At 46.0% G+C, this 22496-nt stretch overlaps 1 protein-coding gene and 1 long non-coding RNA gene across 5 annotated transcripts in view; both read right to left on the reverse strand.

The window, feature by feature from the left end:
• LOC135378940 (caspase-7-like) overlaps positions 1-22496 on the reverse strand; it is a 314482-nt gene that overhangs the window by 70165 nt on the left and 221821 nt on the right. The gene's annotated exons all lie outside the window — the stretch shown is intronic.
• LOC135375180 (uncharacterized) lies at positions 3235-5947 on the reverse strand. 2 transcript variants are annotated; one of them, XR_010417181.1, is made up of 5 exons: positions 5933-5947; positions 5342-5436; positions 5029-5136; positions 4396-4504; positions 3235-3551 (listed from the first exon to the last, which is right to left on the reverse strand). It is a non-coding gene; the product is annotated as an uncharacterized LOC135375180 (long non-coding RNA). The 2 variants fall into 2 exon arrangements; XR_010417180.1 differs by lacking the exon at positions 5933-5947 and having other exon boundaries at positions 5342-5563.

Here is a 22496-nt window from a genome sequence, read left to right on the forward strand (position 1 = left end):
GTATGGTAACGATCTGAATACTGATTTGCTCAAAAAAGGAATGTGTGCGTTTCTTGTACTAACTTCCCCTTATGCAAGGTTGTAGAAAAATGTTTTCAGCTAATGGGGAGGGAGAGGACATCATTCTGGAGTCTCGTTGACCTACAATGTGTCGTGTGTGAAGGTCATTTTGAGGAGTGTACGTGGTAAAATACTGTGTTCCCACATTCTTGGCAGTGTTGACTAATAACCATAATGAACTAAAGAGTACATTTGTTGCTTCATATATTTGTGTCATGGCAAAGTATGTAGAGATACATCTGTCTCAACATGCAGGTGCCAAAACTGCTTTTTGTGCCTAAATTTTGACAAATAGTTGTCTGTTCAACACCACTAATCATGTGCTGGCCTCCATGACATGTCTGTGACATTCTAAAGTGATTAACATGTCCCATAGATGTGTGCAATGCTGAAGATGATTGTGTACCTTCTATGGATTCTTGTTTCAAGAAAAGTACTGTGTGATTTGCTAACAGCACCTAGTTGTACCTTCACAATTCTACATAAAAGTATGTCAAGTTTCCGGAAGGAAACATCATGAAGGTCCATAGCGAAAAACCATGAGACGAGGGATAGGAAGGGACATACACAATGTCTCAACATAGCGTGTTTATGTCCCTTCTTGTATCTCCTCTTTAGGTCTCGCCACCATGGACACTATCACCCGCTCGATTGCTGATGAACCGTTCTTTCAACGATAAGGGTCACTTTCATGGACTGGATGGCAGCCAACATGCTGTCAAAAAGAATAATGGAAGGAGCTCAATACGATCCTTAGGCTGTGCGTGGTCATTGCTTTCTGACAAATGGTGACTTAGAATTTCAGGACAGTGCCTGCAGTGGTAGTATTCTTACCATTCTACCATTGTGTGTCATCGGTCACCTGTAATCTGCTAATGTGCACATAGCTAAAACAAAGTATATTTGTATTTCTTTGAATACAGTTGGTACAGCACATTGTTTTTTACATGTTCTATGGAAAATATAAATAAAAAATTCTCTACTCTGCAAGTCTCCTGTCTGCTCTACAAAGCAGCTTCGAATTTCACTAGAAGCTACGTGTGAAACCTAGACCAAACTAGTGGTGAGGGTCCATATAGGTCATAGATAGATATTATTATTATTAGATCATAGGTCATGCTTAGGTCCTAGTTGGTAGCAACGCATTTGAATCTTATTAAAAATTGGTGCAGGAGGTGACCAACATAACTAAATACACCAACTGACTCTCACAAATTTTGTGGTGTTATACTTTTGAAACAACATTAATACGCCACAGTGGTCTTTTCTCCTTTGTTCCTTTTACCCTAGAAATATTAGGTCTTCGGCATCACCAGCCTTAGTTGCTGAGCATGCAGTTATTTACGTTGAGCACTGCAGTTTCATATTTGTTTCTCTGGACAAGCAAGCCCGCTTCCCCATTTTGATAAGAGTCTTTCAGCTTTGACAGGGCATTTGTGGACAAGGAAAACATTTGGACTATTGTGTATTTTGCTATGAAGTGCACCGTACAAGGCAGAGGACACCAACCGTTTCCACCAAGGTTATTAAATTTGTGATAAAGTACATATACCTTTTGTCACTGACTAATTTGGTGGCAAAGTTACTTGAGTGGCAGTTGTGCAATTTTAAGCACATGTTTAAAAAAATAGGATATGGGAAGTGCTGACTGGTTGAACATGTGGAGTACCCAATGTAATAATTGGGGGTTTACGTCGCGAGACAACTGAGTGTGGAGTACACAGCACAGTGTAATGTTCCTTATTCTGGCAATGTTAGCATGGTTCAAGAAGTGGGAAATGTTGCACTACCCTTAATAACATCTGTTGGGCCCAGCAAACAGGATACACATACCCTGATCTGAAGACACTATGCCTAACTCGAAAGCAATATGAGATCGACCCGTACGTGTTTATTTGCGAAACTATTATGAATGAAATATGGCCTGTGTGGTATAGAACAATGCGCACATGCACTCAAGTAAACACGCAAAAAATACGTATAAGGGCTCTCGACCTACATGCCGCGATGCGCTCTACAAGATAAACAACACACTACAAAACTACATCCAACACTTTTTGTGCGGGGCAACTTAATGAGCACTTTCATATAACCGACGAATGGTACAACGAGTGCAGTTCGAGTGGTCACGATACATTCCTACGTCGTTCATTGCAGTCGCGCTATGATGCTGCACAATGTAACAAGCCTGGCAATCGCACATGTGCATGGGCAGAAATACGGCCTTCTTCTTTGAAGACCAGTCCTCTGCAGGTATATGCTCAAACGATCACAAAGTCTCACGTTGTTGCTCAATCGCTCCCATTCCTGCACTTGTAGTAAAAGCAGCAAACGGGTTGACGTGAATGGCAGCTGAACGGTTGAACTGCGAAGTTCTCGAGCACATAATCACAATTTCACGCCGAAAATGATGTTGAGGTGAGTTCGCGGTTGTTGTTTCCATCGTTCAATAGCTCTCGGGATTACCACGGACGAAACGCTCATCGTAGCCGGCGGCCATAACTGGATTTCCTCGCAAACGGGAGAAGACGCCAGGGAAGTCAGAGAAAGCCTCAGCTTTCATCCAATCAGACGCACGATTCTCTATCTACGTAGATGGAGCAGGTTTATCCCATCTACGTCACAAAAATGGCTGCGCCCATGGCTTGTTTTGGTTTCTTTGATGAATTAATTTTCGTAATAGGAAGACAAAATTGAGAAACGAAGGTGCGTTTCGGGGGCAGTTGGATGTGCTCGTTCTGAATATCACAACCGTTTCAACACATCGGGAAATCGGCGTAGCTGACCTTTAACATTTGTGACAATTCCGTCTTCGACTGAGGTCGTGACGCTTCTGACACGAGACTGCCCAGGGAGCACATGGTGGGCTAGTAAACGTCTAAATGACGTCTAAAAAAAGAGATAAGGAATGTCTATAGAATGTCTAGGCAATTAGACCAAATGTCTAGTATCCCTCCACTAGACGTCAAATAACACGTCTAACGTTACGCCACCTAGCCATCTAGCCCTAGACATCCGATGTCTATGTACCTAGCCGTGATTTAGACACTCTTTTGACCTGGATGTCTGGAACAGGGTCAGACACTTAACCTTGTATTAGACATGAAGTCTACAGCTAGACCAGTTTTATCCCTCCATTCAGGCGACAGGTCTAGGGTTATACATTCCCTGTACCTTACTTTAGCCACCTTTAGACCTTCTTTAGACCATGACTAGTCCTGCTACCGTCCTGGCATGCATTCATGCAGAAATATGATATAATTGATAGCAACACGGATCTCAGCATAAACATTTATTCGCAGTAAACCACACACGAAGTCTACGGTACAAAACTCTTGTCTAAAACTGGATTGACTTTGACGCCAAGCAGGCGTCTTGTGTTTTGACTGAGGAGTGTTGAACTGGCAGCAGGGTGTTGATGGCCACCTCATTCCTTTCTTCCAACGAGTGATTGTTGGTGCTGCAGCACTGCCTCCAATGACTCACCGTGGCTAGAAAATAGAGCAAAACATGTCAGAAAGCATTATGTAGCCTGCTAGTTCTAACTAGTTTATTTAGTGGCTATGTACACTCTTTCACGGGATGCTTGTCTGGCCACATAAGAGCAAAAGCTGTATCAACACTCATCTGAGAGGCACAAAGAAAAGAAGCTGCACGTACAAAAATCACAGAACTGTTACAGCTACACAACACAAATTGCAGCAACAGCTGAAAATCTGTTTGCGCGTCACTACCTGATGTGGACGCTAGAGCCCTGCACCATCCGCGGATGGAAGCGGATATCCGTAAGATACATGCGGATTCGGATGAGAATTTATCACTTTCTGCGGTGTGCGGATCGGATGGCTCGAGGTCGGATGCAGATATACCACATGCTGTAATTTTTCTACTAGCAATTTATTTGTATTGCGCACCGACAGCGAGCGCATGCCCGGGTTCACCTTTGACCATGCACGCCCAAGACGGGAGAGAAGGCATTTTGGCGTCCACACGAGCACCGGTGAGGAAGCGTTCCAGAAGTCTCTCCATATCGCGTTTGTTGAAAGGTTTATCTTTGCTTGTCGCCATGAGTCCTTCCATGAGAGCATGGAGGCATCCGAAATTATACCAACATTCTTCCGGCTGTGTTTACGCGTCCTTCGAAACAACTTGCGGATCTAAACGGTTGTGTATGCAACGGTGCGGATCGGATAACGTGTACGTGGATGCTAAAAATCTTATCTGCACAGGGCTCTAGCGGACGCTCCCAGGATCTCAGGGAAATGAAGATGTAACAGCTTTCGCTGTGAAAGTACATCAATGTGACTGGCGTTTTCTCGTGACACACAACCTTACCTGGTCGAGCAGGCGACTGCTAAGCACTCCATGATTGGCGCAGCACTTCCATCACTCCATTACGCTAAAACAACATCTGTGCTGCTCTCATAACTTTGGTGCAAAACTTCTGTACAGGATAAAAATAAACACTGTGTATATTATAAAAGACAATACAAAGCAGGAGCTGTATCACCACGTCAAATATTATAAGTACGTACAAGTTGTATACACGTTTATTCACATGACATCATCCGCAGGAGACCGCCACTGTCGCTAGCAGGCAGATTTGCTGCCATCGGCCCTATTGTAGATTTCAGTCAAGCTGTTACCCATATTATACTCACCGTATATCTGGTGTTTAAAACTTGTTGCTCTGTGATTTGTAAATGTCTGAGCAATTTCCATATTTTTGGTGTTAATAGTCACCTAAAAAGCATAATGCAGCAAACAAATGCAAGGACTAAACATTGAGGGACCTATAGTATGGCGCTGAGGTGACTTCAGTGAATAAACCTTTTAGGAACTCAAATCTTGCACTACTACCAGATAGCTGTTTGGTTGAAGTAAGACGGAATGACATAGTCACGCTGTTCACCATACAATACCAAGGATGTCTCAAAACGACCAAGCACAAAAATACTAGTTTTGTACCGTTTGATGAATATTTTGTCTGCTGCCCACACAGGTTGTGCGGTTCCTTAGCAAGCTTCTGGCAGTCGTTTCTTCTACATCGCACTTCCCTGCTGACTTTCACAGCATCTGAAAAAAAGTTCGATTTCGTTAACCACAAGACAACCATGTAAATGGAAAGCAGTTAGAGTCTTCCACCAACTATATTTGCAATACTTTGTTGACAAAAAAATTTAAAGAGGCACCCTCCAGAGTAAGATTAGGGGGCACATCGAACATCAGGAACATTGGAGGACAACACAGTCACACGTCAGTGACAACTGCTTCCCCTCACCTCACAGGGAACTGTTAAGCTTATGTGCAAACAGCTGTTTCGTAGGGTAGGTTACCACTATTTTCATATCCACCGATGCAAGATAGTCCAAGCACCTATAAAAAGAAAAACCCAGTTGCTATGAAACCATGATATGCAAACAAAAGTACTTGCGCAAAATTTTCAGTGTGTAGTTTCACTACCAGCGAAAAATGCAACAACCGAAGTCGGGCTGACATGACAATGAACTAGCCAGCATTTATGTTCCGGCATGTCCGCCCTGCAAACTGTAACTGTCGACTTTCGTTTACTCAAGACTTCAACAGTCATCGAAAACTCGTTAATCTCGATGGTTAATTGATGATACCGTATTTGTTTTAGCACAAAGACGAACCAAGGCACTTAATGAAACGTTGTACTGCCGAACATACAACGTTAATCACTACTTTGAATGCAAGTGCAGTCAGGTCAACCCACACTTCCAATATGCTTCAATCGGTGATACGAAGCCGAAATAAAGGAAACGATGTTCCAATATTATGCCACGCATCTCTACTACATGCGATTTGGTGCACAGAAACAGGCACATACTTTAATGAAGAGTGAACTCACCCCTTAAACTTGAAAGTCAGAGAACAAAGAAACGTTGTCCACCACTGTACTCTGGGAGCTCTGCTGTGCTCAACAGCTTTTATCACTGGACAGCACGGCGTACGTTCTCGCTATGCTCAAAAATTGCAAGACAAAACGCGCGCGAGATTAGAACTTCGAAAGATTTTCGTATAACAATCAGTGGAATGCAGCCGCGAAGACCCCAACTGCTACCCGTTGCGCGCCCGGAAAGTTTGAAGTTTCAACCGTTGAAACTGAACTGGTTCGAACTGGTTGGATGGATGCATGATGGATGGTGATTGGGTAGACGGGCAAGCGTCATTGCCATTGCTTTAGCTCGTGCTTATTGAGTACTTATTTTTTGTAATATCTTTAATTTCCGTGGCCGTTCATTATAATTGGGTGGTGGAGGTTAAATGTTAAATAACACATATGCCAATCCAGCGGAAGTTACACCAACATCATCATCATTATGCAATCGCCATCGTTGTTGCAGCGACGAGTGTCGTATTTTGTGATGTATGTGTTGAAAATCGCTGTTCTTTTTGCAAACATTTTATCAGTGCCTTTGCTACTGAGCGACAGGTGTGCCTAATATGTAGCGCATTGCCTGTTCAGTGGTTTCAAAGAGCTACCATGGGCAGTTTCAAGATTTTTTGAAGGGTCCTGAAATCCCTGAGTCACGTCAGATTCCATTTTACTGCTGCAGCTGTGTAGCTTGTGGGAAAATGTTATGTGCAGTAAACAAACATCTGCTATCTGCTGCCCACAGTACGTGCAAAGTGCTTCTGTGTTTGTAGAGCTATGGTTTATAGTAGAGCACTGCACGGGCCCGGGCCCCCGACCCGGCCCGCGGGCCGGGCTTGTTATTGGCTGTGTGCTCCGGGCCGGGCCGAGCCCGGGCCGACAAAATACGCCAGCACCGCGGGCCGGGCCCGGGCCGTTAAAATACGCCACCACCGCGGGCCGGGCCCGGGCCGACAAATATGTTCCCGAGAGTCAGGCCCGGCCGGGCCACGCAGCTAATTCCACACATTGGAGATGCATTAGTTCATATCATCATGCGCTTGCGTCATTCCTGTGCATATTTTGCAAAGACAAGCAAAGGGTACTGCATTATGCATATCATTCGACCCTCTAGAACATTCTCCAAGCCACTTTACATTGCTCCTCACTCCTCACATATTTCACAATCACTTTGGCAAAGCTTGGTGAGAGGGATAGGGACTGGGAGAAGCAGTTTGTCGACAGCATGCTCTATCTCCGCAAAATATTGACAGTGTAACGATAACGCCCCGTGCGTTCTGGATTTAATTTGGTCTCGTGCGGTTACGGTGTTAAACCGCCATCACTTGTATGTTTGTCTTCTCTCCTTATAAATTTACTTATAAATTTGTTTGATAATCGCCAGAAACGCGTACGTCGCGGCTGGAAATACTAGGCCGGGATCTACTCGCCGGGTCACCGGGCCGGGCCGGGCCGGGCTATATTTGCTTAGACGCCGGGCCGGGCCGGGCTCTAGTCACTGGGTCACCGGGCCGGGCCGGGCCCCATCAAAATATGAAGGTCCGGGCCCGGGTCGGGTCGGGCCATTTTTCGATGCGCCCGGGCCGGGTCGGGCCCGGAAAAGTCGGCCCGTGCAGTGCTCTAGTTTATAGTGCTGCGCTGCACGATTCGTCGGCGTCGTCGACTTTTTTATTGACGTTTCAGTGATTCAATAATTTAGTTGCTGATTTCTTTAAGTTGGTGTAGCAGTTGGTGCTAAGGTGTTGGTGCAGGGGAGTTACTTCGTACAAAATTTACATTTACCAGCAACGGTAACTCCATCAGGAACGCTAGTTCAAAAAACATTGCCCCGAACAAATGCGGGCTTCCATTAAGAAAAAAAGATATATATTCAGTAAAATAAAATATTACTTCACAGCACTTAGATTCTGGTAATGTCTTCTAGTTGTGGATGCTGTCAGTGTATATGCATGTCAGTGAGCCAAAAACACTCGGATCATCATATGTATGGACATTATTTAAATTATCTACGTACCTCAGTCAGACTGCCTTCATTTGACTGATCTTTTGTTACAATATATGGGCATACAACTCACATAGCATGAAAGACTACATACTATCCATTTGGTCATAATATAATTGGACAAAGTTAATGTGGTACATTCCTTGCATAGTTTCTGAAGGTTGTTGCAGAGTCCAGTTTTATTACCTCAGTATGATCATTTGCAAACAGATTGTACTTGCTGCTCCACACACGTGTGATGGAAAGTAAGAGAATAAGGAATTTCCTTCATGTATGAGGATCATCCAACAAAAGTTCCTCTGCTGTGATCAAAATAGTAAACCTATAGCACAACATTGAAAAAATTTATGTACAGATTAGAGCTCAACGTTACTCCCTAACACAGTCACCTTATTTAGCTGAACATTTTTGATACTGTGATACCAAGTATTCAATACCTTGTCTGTGCCATGCTATGCCCTGTTTATAAAGTGAGGCATTCACTTTGCATTTCACCTGATCAATTTGTGTTTCATGATCACTTGCGAATTGGTGACTGCCGAGGGGTGCTTTGAGAGGAAGATGGAACAGCAGATTGGGCAAATTTTCATTGAAGTAGGAATCATCACCTGGAGCACGAGGAGAACGAAGTATACAGGAAGCCCACGAAAAGGAAACTCACGTTTGTGTGTCTCCTGTATACTTCATTCTCCTCATGCTCAAGGTGATGCTTCCTATTTCAACGTTGTACCAGTTCGCTTGTGTACTTTTTCTCTCTTTGGCAAATTTCCAGATGAATTTCTGGAACAAATCCCGAGTCTTTCAAGACGAGTGCAGACAGCGTTGACGTGGTTGTACTACACCCTCCCAAGTCCTGTGCGTTTTTGTTTCATTCTAGTTTGACGCTTTCCCAGGATCTCGCAGTACATCTGCATTTACTGTCATTGTGCATGTGAGATAATCTACGAGTTGCACACAATGATAGTCCTAAAACATTGTCGGCATAGCCTTTCCAGACGAAAACGCGAGTTTGACCTCCTTCAGAATGCTTTCACCGGGCACCCACCATGACTTCCTATGGTATTTTGTCTCAGCACCTGCATAATGCATCCAGGTTTCATTAATAAAAATTGTTCCAAGAAATTCATCTTGACCGTCTTGATACCATTGAAGGAAAATGCAAGCTGCATTCATTCGTTGCTCTTTACAAACGTTACCGAGCAAATGTGGCCCCCATCTCGCATAACTTTCGTTGACCATGCTGAAGGAAATTTGTTCTCATTAGTATCAGAGTGCAGTACCAGTGACCCGCCAGTCTCCGTTAACAATTCTCGGAATTTCAGAAAAGAAACGTCGTTTCGTGGTGTTATAGCTGATCTCCCACTGTACTGTTCATTGTGCAGATTTTCACGACCCTGTATAGAGGACACACCACTTCAATGCCTGTAAAGTGTTTTGTATAAACAGGTGTTAACTGTCAGTGGATATTCTCTAAAGTACTCTTTCACTCTTTTATTCTTTAACGAAAAATAGGTTAACTCTTCCGTACTAGGATAGTCAGACGTACTCGGAAATATTACATCCATGCTTGAATGCCTGACACATTAGGTGAACGGCACTCCATTAACCAACATCTGCAGTGCCGGGATGTCACACCCAACTAGTACACCATTCAGTTTGTCCTAGTGGTGTTTCCTTTGAATAACAAATATCGGGAAACTTATTTTTGGATGGCCCTCCTAATTCCAGTTCTCTTTCTGCATTTGGCTACATTTTTTAGATTTCTTGTGACGACTCTTGTGACGACTCTTGTGGACAAATACCAGCATGGAAGACTTAATAACAATTGGGGTTTACATTGCGAGATAACTGAGATCATGAGCGACGCCACAGCAGTCGGTCTGTGGATTGCCCACCTGAGTGTCCTTAAATGTGCAATGAAAGCTCACCACACAACACACCGTATTTAATGTCCCTTGTGGAAGATGGCATGTCTAAGCAACCTGTATCCTGGCACTAAGTTGCTGCTGTTTTTGGCCGGGTTCGAACCAGTGATCTCGGGATCAGAAGGCGAACAGACTCAGTCACCAGGGCCGGTTCACGGACAACTTGAACACCACAATTATGTTAACTCTGCCATCAAGTAATTCAGTTTCCTGCATATGTTTTGTAACAATTGAACTTCAGTTTTGTAAGCCTGAAAGCTAAGCTTAGAACCACCTCTTATAATATAGTGACTGTATTTGATGTGTGAATGTGTTCACACCTCTTAAAAAGCTAATAAAACAAAAATCTTCATGATTTCTAATATGTGGTACATACAAGGCCAGCTACAAGACGTCTACAATTAGACGTCAATTACTAAATGTCTACAATATGTCTAGTAAATCACTAATTTTAGACGTCTAAATAATGGTAAGACTTTTAGACGTCTAGTCAACGTCTAGTTTGGGCACTATCCCTAAAGTCTAGGGCTAGAACAGGTCTGGACGTCTAGTTGACTACCATGTGTTCCCTGGGTGGCTAGTTTGGCAATGGAAGTCTACGACGATGTCAGACGGAAGTAACCACAACAGGGCCTCTGACAACATCGTAGAGTAATACCCTTGTTACACTAGCGCTCTCAACCACGGTTGAGTCGACCGCGGTCGAGCTCAACCGTGGTTGAGAGTGTTACACTGCAGCGCCGAACGTGGTTCACTGCACGACCACGGTTGAGCTTCGACTGAGCTCCTCAACCACGGTCGGGTCCAATGAAAAGCAAGATGGCGGACTCCACTTCAGCTACTGTGTCGTCGGAAGCAATAAGTGAGCTGCCGTGCAGCAAAAAACACTTCGTTTGGCCAGATGCCATGACGATGCACTTGATAAACCCCTGTGAAGACAGTGTAGCCGTATCGGGGACCAAAGAGGACAGAAAAGAAACGCCGCCGATTACGACCGCGTCGAGACAGCTACTGCGGTTTTCGTCGGGAAGCAAGTGCGAGTTAAGATAGAAAACATGACGACGGAATATAGGAAACGCAGTTTGTAGTAGTTCAGTTCTTGTTTCTGCTTGCTTGGTGTGTATGTCATAGCTACTTACGCCTATTTTATCCAGCTACCACAACATGCTGGTAGATGATTCCGTGCGATCAGTGGCGTTTTCGTGGCATTCTTGCGAGCGCGTATGATGTACATGCTGTTTAGTGTCCTTTTCGATGTTTCATACTATTTGGTACAACTCATGACATGTCATACTTCAATTTCCACCTTCACCTATGAAACTACACCTATGAAAACTACAGCCACACTGCACGGTTTCGCACTGCTACAAAACGACTACATCAGAAACAGTGATGTCATGATTGGTGAGCATAACCACAGTTGCAATCTGAATCTGTGTGCTGATATGATGTGTGGAACTCTGCATCTGACTGATCTGCTTCAGGATGATGAGGGGATATGGAAATGGAGTGTTGTAAGTCTTCTTCGCTGGAATATGTGTTGCAGCTAGTATATCACAGCTTGTTCTGGACTCATGTGAACCAATCATGTGCTTAAAACATGTAATAGTTTGTAAAAGCATCATTAGGCGGTAAAGAATAAAAGAGCAACAATTGTGAAGTCAATAAATGATAAGCATTAATGGATAATAATAATAATGGATTAATAAATATGCATAAGCATTTACTAAGCTGGAAATGAGGGCCAGTGCTGGCAAAGCTCCGTGTAATCATACGCCTATTACTACTAAGCATAGCAAGGCAACTAGTGGGTTGGGATCCATAGTCAGAGATTCATGCGCAACAAGAAAGCACAATAATAGTAGCTTGTGCGTATTGTATGTAATTTGTTATGCATCATGTTAGTAGTAAGTACTGACCACGTTTATCCGGAAACGCACATCTTCGTCTGGACGCCATTAATTAGCAATTAGAGCTAATTGGGACCCCCCACATTAATCAGCACCCTCCAGGGAGCCATCACACTAATTGGGGAGCGTCTATCTCGCGTCCAGACCAGTTGTGCGTTTCCGGATAATTGTGGTCATAAAAAATAAAAAAATAGGCAGAAAATAAAATAAAAAGATAGAAATAGAGTGGAGAGAAACAATTTATTCGAAAATCAACGATGCCGCGGCGAAGAAGCCGCTCCGCAACACCCGATTGACCAGCGCCCGCCATGTTGGTAGTTTGCACCCAGCAGTTGCAGAGATCGACGACAGGTGGCCACTTAGTTGCAAGGCATCACACCAGATGGCGCCACCATCATAGCTCTAGACGAGAAAGACAGAGAACAAGATACTAGCGGCAGGTAAAAATGACAGCACTGCTAAACAAGTCTAGGCATACGAGAGAAAAGGTCTAACCGCTACTGCTAAAACAGCACGGAGAAAACAGTACACATCGGGGAAAAAGGCTTACGGGGACGATCGCTTAGGCCTAACCTCAACGTCACAACACTACGCAGCTAACACAAGGCGGGAACCACTGGGCACACATCGCTAAACATGCGTCAACAGGCTTGGACACCGCAAAACAAGTCTAAACATGCGAGAAAAGGCTTAAAACGAGCGCGGTCAAATCACTCGTTGGTCACCGCTAAACACGGCAAACATACGAGAAAAGGAGCGCGTCAAATCACTCACCTTTTCTCCCGCGGCAACTTCCAGGCAGAAACTGAGCGTGCGCGGGGAACACACGTCTGCTCTGTACGACAGCCAGCCAGAAACTGTGCGAGCGCGGGGAGCGCACGTCTGCTTTCCACGGCAGCCAGAGAAAAACTGACTGAGGCGACGCGCAGCGGCAGCTATGGATGCGCGCGCGCCCTCTGCTCCACCCGTCCGCGCATGCGCGCGCGCGCTCCTGGCTTCCTCTGCGCCGCCCGCAGGTGTTTTCGGTTTCGGCTCTCCGCTGCGCGCGCGCGCGCTCCTAGCGGCGACGGGTGGCTTTTGAGTTTCGGTTTCACTCTCTGTTGTTTGCGCGCGCGCGTTTATCTGTATAAAGGCAGCGCGCACCGCGCTCGCGTCATCACTATGTGAAGATGTTCAGCTACCACTCTTTACAAAATTGTTCCCGCACCCACGCTTCTTGGGAAGAAGTGGAGAAGGAATGTTTCAACAGCGAAAGTCCCCGCAACGAGCTCGCCATCACTGCTTTTCGCTACGTGATAGACATGGTAGGCTTTGGCAATATAGGAGAGATCTCGCCGGGGCCGCTGCAGGAGATGGTGCGTCGGATCTACGCCCGTTACAAGAACGTCTGCATAACGGTTCCTGACGGACCCCTGGGACTAATGAGCGAATTTGTGAGCTTGTCCAACGCAGAATCCAACTACATCGCTGCAGACATCGTAGACCTTCTCGCTCGTGCCATCGCTCATATTAAGCACGCCCTGCGGAAGCAGCGACATTTGCAAGCAGTCTACATCGCCAATTTCGTCATTGATTTATTGAAATACCGATTGGTTATTGACATGCAACGCATTAAACAGTCCGAATAACTTTGACGAGACTCTGTGTGTTCTTTCACTGAAACATCTTTATTGAATACAAACAAAAGAGTTGGTCAATAGATGCCTGCACCCTCCCTCCCTTGTCTGATCATCTCGTAATGCTGCGTTCGTGAGATCAGACGTGCCAGAAAAGGGGAATCTTCATCGCAGCGCCGTCATTGCGCGGGTCACTGCACCAGCACGATGACAGAATGGTAATTCTTTTCGTACACCCATTCCGCTACCACACTGCCACGATGTCCCGTGCTTCTCCTGTCTGAGAGAGAGAGAGAGAAGCATGTCTCGACTAGAACTTTTATTCTCGATTACATGCGCGTGCAGCTCTTTGTTCCACGGTTACTCGATGCCTGACGTCGACGGTCTCGGGCTCTCTTCCGGGTTTTCCGGTGCTGCACAAAGAGGGAGTACTATCGTAATGCGATACGCGTCAAAACACCAGGAAAGCTTACCGTATTCGCAGCTCCCATAAGGGAAGGAGTGTACGGCATCCACGAGATAGCGTTTGTCGTCGTAGGGGACCAAGCTCTTCTTGAGTCTCGAATTGGTGTACATCGTTTGCTTTATACTCTGGATGGTGCACTGCTTCTGAGAGACCGCCTTTTCATTGAACAGAGAATCTCGGTACACTTCGTGCAATAAATGTTTCCTCACCACATCTTTCTTAACTCCTTTCGCTCTCGCGATCTGTTCGTGTGTCCCAGCCAAGAGAATGCTGTACATTTTCGCTCGGATGGCTAAGACTTCCTGAATAACTCCGCCCCCCGTCTCGTCTTTGAAGTACCCCATCTGATTCGCGTGCTCGTCGTTGAAAAGTGGGTGGTCCGGCAGATAGGAAGACAGATCTAACTCACTCTCAATCTTCATCAGCTGCTCTTGCAGGCTTTCGCACGTGAGAGAAAAAATTATGCTGTCCGTGTCGCTATAGATCAATTGCACTGGACATGTCAAGCGAGAAAAGAGCGACTCATAGATGAAGCTGTACATTCGGACTCTGGATATTTCAAGAATGGCAAAGCCCACGTAAAAGGGGTGCGTGCATTTGATGCGGCGTTGTTTCATCTCGTACAAGATGCACTTATCACTCAGAATGTGAAAATGCTGACTGTCGACGGAGCTAGCTTTTCGGAGCGCGCTTTCTTTGTCGTAGGCTAGGGCATAGTTTTTCATCCGTCTCACATTTTGTATCGACTTACCGAACGTGCTGTTCGACATGGTTTTGTACAGAAGTCGCTCGAATTTCGTGCTCGCGGCATTCCTCAACGCGACGTTTCTCTGCACGAAGGTTCGCAAAAAGTTGTCTTGGCAGAACGAGAGGATGCTGTGAACACGTTTTATTTTCATGCCCAACCTCACGTACAGAGCGAGCAGTGCATAATGAACGACATAGCATTCTTTGTCGTAGCACGTCAGCAAGAGTTTTGTTGTGGAAGGGGCGTTCAGCGCCAACGCATCTTTCAGGTGGCGTTGGTAGGGGGAGAGTTCGTTCTCGTCCACGCACCTGTGTTCGGGAGCCAGGGAAAATCCCTAGTGAGCGCGTGCAGTTCTTCAGGATATGACAAGTCTACCACGTACACGTAACCCACTTCCGAATCGTGAGGAATGTTGAGAACATCGATCTCGCTCCACCTCGAAGGATCCACCCACTCAAAACCACCTGTCGGGAGATGGAAAGTCATCGCGTACGGGTACAAACTGTTCACGTCGAGGTACTGGATAAAAGTCTTTTCTTGCTGGGGATCGTAATCGTCACACCCCTCGTGATTAGCCCGACAGTATCTGTGGAAGCTGTTACAAATGCCTCCCCTGATTCCCGTCTCGATCGTTTCGTACATCTCGCGATCGCTCATGAGCTCGAGTTTGACTTTGGTGAGCTTCAGAGCGCTGCTCCACGCGTAACTGGCGAGGGACACTGTGCGTAGGATATCTAACCTATCCGTCTCTAGCGCAATCTTCCTGAAATACAGTACAACGTCGCAGAGCTGACAGGCGTCGAGCGTGACGTAGAGACGCGTGTAACCGCCGAGGTTCTTACATTCGAACAATTCGAAAATCTCGAGGGCGTACTGATAGTCCTCGTCCGTGATCTCTTGGTCGTTCAGGTCACTTTTCAAAGCTTCCTTTGGCGGTAGTGCGGGCAAATTGTACGCTTCGAAACTGTCGACGAAGGTGTACGGGTAAATGCCCTTCCTGAGGAGGCGTCGGAAACTGTCACCATACATTTGACGGGTACAATGAAACGCGCTTTCACCACCACTGGCGAGCAGGGTTTCCACCAGGTTCGACAAGGAGAGGTTGAAAAACTGCGTGGTATCGCGGAAATGGAGATCGCCAATCTTGAACCCTCTTATCTTTTCCGAGCTCGAAGCTAAGATCCACGGCTCGCCCAGATTTAGAACGTGCATGTGGCGGAGAAGGGAGCTCAAATCGTACTGCAGGTTGTGCACGCACACGACGAGTTCTTTGGTGTTACGACACGTAAGGTTACACGTATCACACAGCGTCGCGACAAAATTCGAAGAACCGGGCTCTACGAAGCGGGTGTGGTCGTGATGCGATACGTTCCGCGTATGTCGGTTAAATTCGATTCCACAAAATTCGCAGTGTGTAGCGCTCGCGTGCCGAAAGTGGTCTTCCATACTCATGACCAACGGCGTGGGACAACTGTTCAACCTATCGATTTGATCGCTAAATCGCTTGAGCGAGAGCAAGCATTTCTCTCCCACATTGGGTCGCAAATAGTCATCTAGGCCTAGTATTTTTCCGTCCCAAATTCTCACTACAATGATGCAGTACGAGCTCATCCTGTGCACACTCACGGCGTCCTTCACGAGCGCGTCCTTTTCCAAAACGCTCTGCGTGTCCAACACCGCCAAATAGGGATAGGGATGCATGTACTGTATCTTGTTGAAGGAGACACACTCCCCCGCTTTTGGCATTTCGAGAATCACTTCGTTTACGTCTCGGCACAGACGTTTGTGTTGCTGCAATGCCTCTCTCGTTCCGTAACCGGACGTGCATTTCTCGCAATAAAAGTAGTCACTTCGTCCCATGAAAGTGCTAAATTTTCGGATCCCATAGAAATGCTCCCTAACCTCGAGCAGGTGGACTTTATCCTTATAGAGCGTGCAGGGAACCCGTCCGGTAGATATCAAACTCGTCTGCTCATCGAACACGTAGATGTAGACGGAGATTTTGTTTTTTCTCTCCCACAGCGAAATGTCTTCGTAAGTGACTGGGAAGCAGGGCGGCCAGTACGTTACGCGCGTCTCCGGATGGGAAGGATTCATGTACTTGTGGTATCTTACATGCAGTTTTGGTTTGTTTCTCAAAGGATGTAAGAGTGCCAGCACGCTATACTTGAAACACTCGTTTTCGTGATTCGGTGGAAGTTTGACGTTTGTGAGAGTCTTTGTTTTTCTCTTTAGCAGCTGGGCGATTCCACGCGAAATCATCCAGCGCACCTGCTCGGCCCTCACAAAACTATCGCGAATTTTTACGAAAATTTTTTTAGCAGTCCCTAATGGTGCAAAACGACACACCACGAAACATTTCTTCCCAAATATCAATGTGGCGGGTGCTACACACGAGCAAAGTTCGCAGCACTGGCGAAAACCGTGCCTGGCGTGAACGGCAGCTGCGGCTCATAGAAAGCACCTAGAACTGTGTGGTTTTCTTTTGCGTATAGAGGAAACCATGCATTACACGGCGCTATAATCCAGGTTGTCGTGCTGTAATCGGTGCTGGTATACAAAGGCCGGAAGTTTCGCAATTTTCCTCCTACTTCGCGATTTTTTGTGGAAAATCAAACCATTAAATTTTAATGAATATTTTTTCCTGTCAAGGCCCTAAGGAATACTTCAACAGGAAAAATCGCCAGACACGTAACTTTCATAGTCATTGCAGGAAAAAAGAGGAAGTATGCGATTTTTCAAAAATTCGCTACAATCGAGCGTAAAACACGCAATGAAGAGGTCGGAAGAGACGCCTGAAACCAAAACAGTTTTATAGAACGAGCCTTCCTCTACAACATATTAAAAAATCTCGAGGGTGTTTTTTCGTATACAGGAGAAAATAATTTTTTTGTAGTAGAGGGTATTACGACCACAGTGACCCACGTTGCATGTGTCCAGTGGGGTGCTATACTTGTTTCTTGGGCTCCTGTTTTAATTCTTTTGATTTTCACTTTTTCTCTGGTCTGGTTGGGTTTTAATGAGCAAGCAATATGCTGTGGTACAGACTTCTGCAAGGTTACCATAGCCTTTGCTTCTGTAGCATAACACGCGTATTGCAATCCTGGGTGGTTAAGTTTATGGCATTGTTTCCGGTGTGCACGGTGCCGGCAACGGAGATTGGGGATTAGCGGTGATGGGCAGGTCTAAGTAATACTTTTTGTCGTGTGAGCTAAAGCCCTGCAGGGATGTGCTTTTTCACATCCGCAGCCTATCCGAAAAATCCGCGTCTCCCACGGCACGCAGCAATAGTTCAGTTTCTATGCTCGATATATCAGGCCAATTTTCCAGGAAATAAACGTTCCCGTCAGCACAAAGCAGAAAAAAAAAGAAACAAAAAAGCTGTCACCAAACTTCATCCACACGGGCGACTTCCTCTCTCTCGTTCCGACAGTGAAAACCCCGGAGCGGCATAGCTTTTTAGCGAGGACAGGTCCTGAGCGTCCATGATGCTACCAAAGGATACACGACAGCAAGTACAGATTTAGCTTCCACGAAAGATTATACGGCACCAAGCACAGCAACACATTTTGCACCAAACGGGATAAGTAGAGTTTATTGCAAGTGAAATGCAAGATCGGCGCCGAACGCGCACCTCGACTCGAGACGCCAGAGCCAGAGATCTCTCTCAGATGCGCGAGCTGCTTTCGTACACCTTGTACTCTATCTTCTGTACCTAGTGTGAAGCAAACTGATGGCGCAATCTCGCGGTTTATCCAAGTCTGACCCGCTCCTGATCCGGCGCCATCCACGTCCGATCCGCAGATCACAACAAGCGTCCATATTTCATCCGAACCCAAAAGTTTCTTGCGGATATCCGCGGGTATACGCTTCCATACACGAGTGGTGCGAGGCTTTATATAGCTGTGAGCCTCACTGGAACCTAGGACAGCATGGACGATGAACCACCACCACGAGATTCCGTCGTTTCCAGTACTGCCATGTAAATGACTTTTTTGCACGTTCGTCTTTTCCTCTAGCGTTATAATTTGTTAGACTTTTTGTGGTTAATATTTTTGCTGAATTGTTCAGCATTCAGTTAAAGGAAACTTTCATCAACTGAACCTGCATCTACGCGCCTATAATAGTCATACTGGTGAATTGGAACTCCACAGCGCTCAACTGGAGCCGTGTGGCTGTCATATTGAAAACCAACCAGAAAAAAAATCGGAAATACGAATAATTAAAACGGGAGCCCAAGAAACAAATATAACACCCCGCCGGATACATGCAATGTGGGTCAGTGGCCGTAATACCCTCTACTACAAAAAAATTATTTTCTAGAGTATACGAAAAAACACCCTCGAGATTTTTTAATATGTTGTAGAGGAAGGCTCATTCTATAAAACTGCATTGGTTTCAGGCGTCTCTTCCGACCTCTTCATTGCGTGTTTTACGCTCGATTGTAGCGAATTTTGGAAAAATCGCATACTTCCTCTTTTTTTCTTGCAATGACTATGAAAGTTACGTGTCTGGCGATTTTTCCTGTTGAAGTATTCCTTAGGGCCTTGACAGGAAAAAATATTCATTAAAATTTAATGGTTTGATTTTCCACAAAAAAATCGCGAAGTAGGAGGAAAATTGCGAAACTTCCGGCCTTTGTATACCAGCACCGATTACAGCACCACAACCTGGATTTGAGCGCCGTGTAAAGCATGGTTTCCTCTATACGCAAAAGAAAACCGCACAGTTCTAGGTGCTTTCTATGAGCCGCAGCTGCCGTTCACGCCAGGCACGGTTTTTGCCAGTGCTGCGAACTTTGCTCGTGTGTAGCACCCGCCACATTGATATTTGGGAAGAAATGTTTCGTGGTGTGTCGTTTTGCACTATTAGGGACTGCTAAAAAAATTTCGTAAAAATTCGCGATAGTTTTGTGAGGGCCGAGCGGGTCCGCTGGATGATTTCGCGTGGAATCGCCCAGCTCGGGAAGCTCGATCGTGCATCCAATCCGCTTCGGTTTTAAGCGCGTTAGTTTTAAGTCGACACATTGGACGTCATTCGAGGTGAAACCAGACCCTTCTCTCGCATAGTTTTCAACGCGTTGCGAGGATTCTGCGATAGCAGCATTTATTGCGCCTTTGATTTCTTGGCGGTTATGAACGACTCTCATGTGATGGTTCACGTTAAGGTTCACGTGAAGGAGATGCGAAGTCAACCCGTCGGCTCCGTCCTTAACCATGAGCGCCTTCAAGCACAGACAAAATTTGAAAGGCATGGGATAAGCTTCGAGGACGCGCGTGATTACTGGATTTATGCTCGGTAGATAGAGTCGCAAATCGTCGACGTTGTCGTCGTGCGGGGAACAGAGAAGCGTGTACCTAGTAGCCATTCCGTCAAATGCCTCATCTGTGACAAAAAAAGGAAGGAATCGTCTCTCCGTGACGGAAGGATGATTCTCTACGACGTGTTCTCTCAATTCAACGATTCTACGACCCTGGACAGGCTCAGCTTCGTTTCGAAATTCTGGGCTTGCATCTGGTGATTCATCTCGAACCCTACCAGACAGAGGAATGAAATCTGCATATGACTGATCCCCTTCCCACATGAGCAATTCGTCTGCATTGTCATGTCCATCTAGGGTGTTCGTCATCGTCCGTTTCAGGTATTACGAAAGGCGGACTACTGTCTCTGTCGTCGTCATCTGAAAGGACGACTGGGCTATTACCGAGATTCTCTATTCTAGCTTCGTGCTCTCTTTCTACGGCCACGAGCATGGCATCGATGGGGTCGTACTGACATACGAGACAGCGCGGCACTGCGGTCAAACAAAATCAGTACGAGATTCCCCCTCACGAAACAATGCTCACTTTTCCCTTCAGTTGAGGAACGCTTGAGATTGATGATGAGAGAGGATGGGATGAGTTTCTGTGTTCAGTGTTATGCGGTGACAGTGGCTATTCGTTCCTGAAAAACAATGTCATACATAGAATACACTCTCACAGCAGAGACGGTCAACTTACATTTTGCTCCACGAAACGCCTCGTGTCGTGGATGGATGCCCCTCGTGGGCTTCCTGTCAATCGTCGTAGAACCAGCGCACCTTTTATAGTCGCTGCACCGCTCTCCTCCTCCTCGCATTGCGATGGTGGCGTCGTACTTTGACCACCCCGCCTTCCGTCTTTCGCGCCTTTTTGCCATGTCCCATATGACAATGATACCATCGACGTTGAATAAAACATTACACTAATTTCAAGCTAACACTCTGGGGCGACTTGTATATGACGACAAGAAGACCCAGAGTGGGATTCGAAACCAGGATCCTTCTACACTGGGCGCGACACACTAACCACCAGTCTAATTCGTACTGCGTGACGTTTTTCGTATTGCGGGGTTCGTGTCTAGACACGTCACAACAAACACGTTCAAACACGTCCAAACATGTTCAGACATATTCAGTGACGTCACAACATCTTGAAACACGTCCAAACATGTTCAGACACGTTCAATGACGTCATAAAGAGGAAGAGAGAAGAACGAGTGTGTCCAGGGGCGACTTCGACGGTTCGCCGCCCGTGTCCGAACATGTTCAAACACGTTCAATGACGTCATAGAGAGTGAGAGGCAAAGCTTTACTATAAATGTCGAAGCGAATGGTCGATCGTCATTCCATCATGATCAGCTTGGTAGATCCTCGTAAGTAATACCCATGACGTCATCATCGCCGAAATGTTTGAAGAGTTTCGTTTCCAGTGTACAACACTTTTGCTGTGCGTGAAGTCGGTTTTTCCCGCCTCACATATTTCGGGAGATTGGTAGCGCCCGCTTCTTCTGCACCAATTGTGGTGGATTGTGGTCCAAAGGTACGCTTCCTCGTTATTTTTTAATACGTTCTATAATCGTTCACATTTTTTCAGAGCAAAAGCATTGGACGGACCGATTGATTCGCCCGCTTCTCGGCTGTCGGACGGTACCATTCGACGTACGTTGCGAAGGACTTCGACTATTGAAGGAAGATGGAGAAGATGGACCATCAGTGTCACTCTGTGACTGAAGAAGATTGAAGAAGTACGTGTGTGTGTTTGAGTTAAAAAAACACGCGTTTCTCACACTCCTTTCGTTGCAGATTACGAATGGCTACTGACGGGAGATCTACCCCTGGTCCTAACCTTCAAGCCTCCTCCAAAGACCTTCTTTTTGCGAATCGGCGATCAACTGACTACCTGTCGTTGCGGTGGACTCTGGTCGACAAACCCCAGCCATTGGGGAAACCAAAGCTGGAGCCTAATTCATGTGTAACGAGAAATAAAAAAAGGTTGTCTACTCTCATTCCGCCTCAGTCATGATGACGCCCGAGCAGAGGTTTGCCACCTTTGTGCAAACACGAATGTATCGGGACTTGCTGCGATTACGCGATTATATTCACGGCGATAGCTGCGAGGGAGACTTTCACTCGATTCTCAAGACAATACCCTTACATCTGTTCACCGTCAGTGGGAAGATTGCAAAGAAAATGAAGCGTTTCGTAGATTACAAGCTCGAGCTGTTGGAAAAGTATAGACGAGGAGAGACAGTCGACCCGTGTCTCATCAACGCGGGTTTCAACCGACCTATCGTCCGTCGCTACTGGCTTCTCCACACATCCCTCGACGTCACGGTGCAGACCGGCGACGACGGTGAGCGTCGGGTCAGCACGTTGGAAGATCGTCTCGCAAGCGTCTTGTGTTTGTCGTGAAAAAATAAATAGACTATTTTTACGAAACGAGTTCGCTCACGAGGAGACGTTTTATTGTTTCGTCATTCTCTTCGAGGTTACAGGAAAACATGGATACACAACTTTTCAAGCTGTAGCGTTTCGACATGCGCGTGGCTACGTAGATACAAAAAAGCCCGC

This window comes from Ornithodoros turicata, chromosome 1 (genome assembly GCF_037126465.1).
Source record: "Ornithodoros turicata isolate Travis chromosome 1, ASM3712646v1, whole genome shotgun sequence".
In the NCBI taxonomy this organism is placed as follows: Eukaryota; Metazoa; Arthropoda; class Arachnida; order Ixodida; family Argasidae; genus Ornithodoros; species Ornithodoros turicata.